This window comes from Grammomys surdaster, unplaced genomic scaffold, assembly GCF_004785775.1.
Source record: "Grammomys surdaster isolate TR1022 unplaced genomic scaffold, NIH_TR_1.0 980, whole genome shotgun sequence".
NCBI classification, from domain to species: domain Eukaryota; kingdom Metazoa; phylum Chordata; class Mammalia; order Rodentia; family Muridae; genus Grammomys; species Grammomys surdaster.
The window spans coordinates 350,724-356,116 of NW_021605399.1; the positions used below are offsets into that span (position 1 = coordinate 350,724).

The window sequence follows — 5,393 nt, forward strand, 5'->3', positions numbered from 1 at the left end:
TGTTAAATTCTAGAAATTCTTTAATTTCTTTATTTATTCCCTGACAATGTTATCTTTGAGTAGAGAGTTATTTAGTTTCCATGGATATGTGGGATTTCTTTTGCCTTTGCTGTTATGGAAGATCATTCTAAGTTCATGGTGGTCTGATAGAATGCATGGGATTATTTCAATCTTCTTTGGTCTGTTGACCAATTATATGGTCTATTTTGGAGAAGGTACCATGAGGTGCTGAGAATAGGTTATATTCTTTATCTTTAGTGTTAAATGTCCTGTAGGTATCTGTTAAATCCATTTGGTTCATAACTTCTGTTAGTTTCACTGTGTCTCTGTTTAGTTTCTGTTTCAATGACCTATCCATTGTGGAGAGTGGGGTGGTGATGTCTCCCAGTATTATTGTGTGAGAACCAATGTGTGTTTGAGCTTTAGTAAAGTTTCTTTTACATATTTAGGTACCCTAGCATTTGGGGCATAAATGGCCAGAATAGAGAGTTCATCTTTGTGAACTTTTCTCTTCATGAGTAAGAAGTGTTCTTCCCTATCTTTTTTGAAATCTTTTGGTTGAAAGTCTTTTTAACTGGATATTATTACAATGGCTACTTCAGCTTGTTTCTTGGGATCCTATACTTGGAAAATTTTTTCCAGTTTTTTAGTTTGAAGTAGTGTCTGTTTTTATCATTGATGTGTGTTACCTGTAGGAAACAACAGGGTGGGTCTTATTTATGTATCCAGTCTGTTAACCTGTGTCTTTTTATTGGGGAATTGAGTCCATTGATGTTTAGTCATATTAAAGATCAATGATTGTTGATTCCTGTTATTTTTATTGTTTGTGGTGTTATATTGTTTGCGTGGTTCTCCTCTTTGGGGTTGGTTGTGCAATCTTTAATTTCTTGTTTATTCATGGTTGCACTTTTCCTGTTTATTTTGTAGTTTTCCTTCTCTTATCTTCTCTAGGGCTGTATTAATGAAAAGATATTGTATAAGTTTGGTTTTGTCATGGAATATCTTGGTGCCTCCATCAATGATGATTGAGAGTTTTGCTAGGTATAGTATCCTATACTGGCATTTGTGTTTTCTTAGGGTCTGTATGACATCTGCCCAAGATCTTCTGGATTTTAGAGTCTCTGATAGAAAGTCTGGTGTAATTCTGATAGGTCTGCCGTTATATGTTACTTGGCATTTTTCCCTTAACTTTTCAATATTCTTTTCTTGTTATGTGTATTTATTGTTTTGATTATTATGTGACAGGAGGAATTTCTTTTCAGGTTGAATCAACTTGGTATTCTGTATGCTTTTTGTATATCTATTTCTTTAGGATAGAGAAGTTTTCTTCTATGGTTTTGTTGAAGATATTGTCTGACCCTTTGCATAAGAAAAATTTCCCCTCTTCTATTCCTATTACTCTTAGCCTTGATTTGTCATTTCTTCCTGAATTTCCTGGATGTTTTGGGTTGGGAGCTTTCTGTAGTTTGCATTTTCTTTGACTGTTGTTTCAATATCTTATAATATCATATCTTCTATGCTTGAGATTCTCTCTTCTATCTCTTGTATTCTGTTGGTGATGCTTGCATCTGTTACTCCTGATCTGCTTCCTAGACTTTCCATCTCCAGGGTTGTCTCTCTTTGTGATTTCTTTATGGCTTCTAGTTCCACTTTTAGATCTTGGACCCTTTTGTTCAATTCCTTCACCTGTTTGATTGTGTTTTCCTGTACTTTTTAAAGGGATTCATGTGTTTCCTCTTTATGGGTTTCTACCTGTTTACCTGCATTCATCCTCATTAAGATCCTCTACGATATTGATGCGATGGAATTTTATGTTGGAGTCTTGCACTTTTCAGGTGTGTTAGAGTATCCAGGACTTGCTATGGTAAGAGAACTAGGTTCCAATGGAGCCATGTAGCATTGGTTTCTATTGCATATGTTTTTATGATTGCCTACCTCCATCTGTTTATCTCAGGTGTTAACTGTCTTTGCTGTCTGTGACTAGATTCTCTTACTCCTGTGAGTCTGTGAGCCCGTGAGCCTAGTGGTAAAGGAGCTCCTCGGAGTCAATTTTTCTGAGTGTGGGAGGAGCGTCTGTAGCATTGGCTCTGCCCAGGGCCGAATTGTGAACCAGAAGGAAGATGTGTCTCTGCTGGACAGGGCAAATAGGGTCCAACTCTGCTGGGTCTTGTGGGGGTCCCATTTAGGCCAAGTATTGGGACAGGCTGGTTATGTCAGAGCACCTGGAAGTCAAGCTGTTTCCATGTGGGAGGTGTCTGGAACTCTGGCTTTGCCCTGGGCCAACCACTATAAGTTTTTTAATGGTTAGTAATTTTTAAGCGTATATCTCATCTGTCATGTTTAGGAAACTGGAAAATAAAATATAAAATAAAAATAAAACCAATTAAAGATAAAGTGTAAAACATAACCAAGTTGATATTTCTTGTGTAGTTTATTGTTTATAATGTATGCTTCTTATTATTATAGAATTGTTCTTCTCAAGTTAAAATATATCTCACTGAAACTTTATAAGTACAATATTGAGAATATAACAGATAAATACATGTATATATTAACATCTCTTCTCTTCTGTGCTAATAAAAATGATTGTACATACAACTCTACAATGCAATTATGTCAATAGAAGGAAAGGTGATTTGGTCATTCTATTCACTGTGGGGTTTATAAAAGGAAATCTCTGGCTCAATTATCCCTGGAATTTTGGATCTCAAAAGTATGCAAGTCTTTCTTAGAAATTAGTCTCTAAGGATGACCATAGGTTAGGTTATGTTCAGTAACCTTATATAATTTTTCTAGAATTATTAGTTAAAAAAGACTACTCTACTTGGACTTACAGAAGTTACTAGAACACATTTGACTAATAGCTACTGTGGGAACTTGTACTCCAAGAAGATCTGAATAAAACCTTTTGGCTGACTTGCTTTATCTTCTCACATAGAGAAAATGAATACACAGATATTTGGAAATAACAAGGAAATCCATACATTCAGATCTTTAAACCTATGTCCTGTTTTATTTTTGAAAAAAATTCAAAGTTGTCAAAATTTTAGGACTATGATATTAAAAGGTCTGTGATTGTTGTTTCCTAAAAAAAAAAATTGGCTCACAGTAAGTATTGTAAAGGTAGAAAGTCTTAAAACAGTTAGAAATAACACAAGGTGTTTACTCTAAAACTGTTTATACACACTAAGCTTGTGGCTTTGACAAGAACTGTCAGGATTTCTGATAAAAAACTGTGTTAATGACATGAGGTTCTAAAAGACACTGTTATATTTTGAAAGTGAAATTTTAGAAGAATTTTGACTTTGAATTGTTGGGGCATGAGATCATCTCTCCATCATGAATTGGCATAAATTTTATAGGATACAATGAGGCTTCTGTAAAAAAAAAACCAATGAGATCTATTTGTAATGAGATATAAATCACATTTGAAGAAAAAAACAAATGTTACGTTAAAATTATTTTCTAAATTTTTTTGTTTATTAAAAGTTTTGATCAAATTTCAGAATCTACTTATAGAGAGCAATACAGAATCACAAATATGTTCTGCAGTGAAATTATGTATACATACAATTAAGAAGCATTTGAAATAGTAATTTAATATTTCTCAATAGTAATTAATATTTCTGTACCTTGTTCCACTATGAAAATGGTATTATATGTTCTATTGAAAATATAAGAGAATCCATGATCTTTATTACATGATAGTTTCTAGTAATCCTGTAGAAAGAATATTTGTGACAACAGAAATTAATTATGAAAATAAAGAAATATACATAAAATATTTTATTGATATTTACTTGATCTAAGTAAGCATAACTTTCATTTCATTTTAGGGTAGTTCACAATGAATACCTGGAATTATACAAATAAACCTGATTTCATCCTCATGGGGCTGACAGATTCCAAGGAGGTTCAGCTCGTCCTATCTGTGCTTTTTCTCCTGATATACCTGGTCACTGTTCTGGGGAACATAGGCATGATATTGATCATCCGTCTAGATGCTCAGCTTCACACTCCAATGTATTTCTTTCTCACCCACCTGTCATTCCTTGACCTCAGTTACTCAACTGTCACCACACCTAAAACTTTAGAAAACCTGCTGACTTCCACTAAGAACATTTCCTTTGTGGGCTGCTTCATTCAAATGTACTTTTTTGTCCTTTTCGCAGCTACTGAGTGTTTCCTTCTGTCTTCAATGGCCTATGATCGGTATGTAGCTATCTGCAATCCTCTACATTATTCAGTCATTATGTCTAACAGATTCTGCAGTTCCCTCCTTACTGGGTCATATGTGTTTGGAGCTGTGGATTCTACTGTCAATATGTGGTGCATGGGTACACTGGATTTCTGCAACTCCAATGTCATCCATGACTTTTTTTGTGACACATCCCCACTTATAGCCCTCTAATGCAGCAACACACATGATATTGAATCCATTATATTCATTTTTGCTGGTTCCACTCTACTGTTGTCCCTTATTACAATATTTGCATCTTATGTGTCTATTCTCTCTACCATTTTGAAGATCAATTCCACTTCAGGAAAGCAAAAGGCCTTTTCAACTTGTGCTTCTCACATCCTGGCAGTTACCATATTTTATGGTACCATGATCTTCACACATTTAAAATCAAATAAATCTTTCTCCTTAGGAAAGGATCAATTAGCCTCTGTGTTTTACACCATTGTGATTCCCATGCTGAACCCACTCATCTATAGTCTCAGAAACAAAGAAGTAAAATGTGCTATTGATAGAATTATAAAGAAAAGAGAGATAGGTCTGGACTATTAAGGCAACAATTAGGCCAAGGGTCAATAATCCTTTGTTTACATTATCCCCTTGGCTTGTCTGCCTTAAAAATAAGAAAACATTTTCATTTTCTTATATTTGGGGATTTTTCACTGCACAGCACTTAATTGAAACTATTAGAAATGAATTTTGTATAGTTTATATAATAAAATATCCATTTGATTATGATAAAAGTGACCACCATGTCAGATAGGATCCTCTTATAATATGAAATAACAAAATTTACAGGGTGTTTAATCTTCAATTCAACAGCAACAGAGAATAAGAATTCTAGAATAATGTGGTAAGATAATTTATAAAACTATTTGAGAAAATAATAATAAATGTCATCATTTAATATTGCAAAACGTACATTCTTGCCGTATATTAATGCACATTATTTTACATGAAACAATGATTACTTGTATGTGAAGGCTATTGATTGATGCTTTAGAAATTATTTTCAATTAAGCTGAATAACAAACATAATTATCTGAAAAAATATTTAGTACTTCAAATGTTTAAATTCAAGCTAAATTATTAAAATAGAAATAAGTTATAATAAAATATTTTTGCAACTAAAAACACTGACATTTTAATCAAT

At 33.4% G+C, this 5,393-nt stretch overlaps 1 pseudogene; it reads left to right on the top strand.

Moving 5' to 3' along the window:
* The first annotated feature begins 3,847 nt into the window (after positions 1 to 3,847).
* On the top strand, positions 3,848 to 4,792 carry LOC114634567 (annotated as a pseudogene).
* Positions 4,793 to 5,393: the final 601 nt, after the last annotated feature.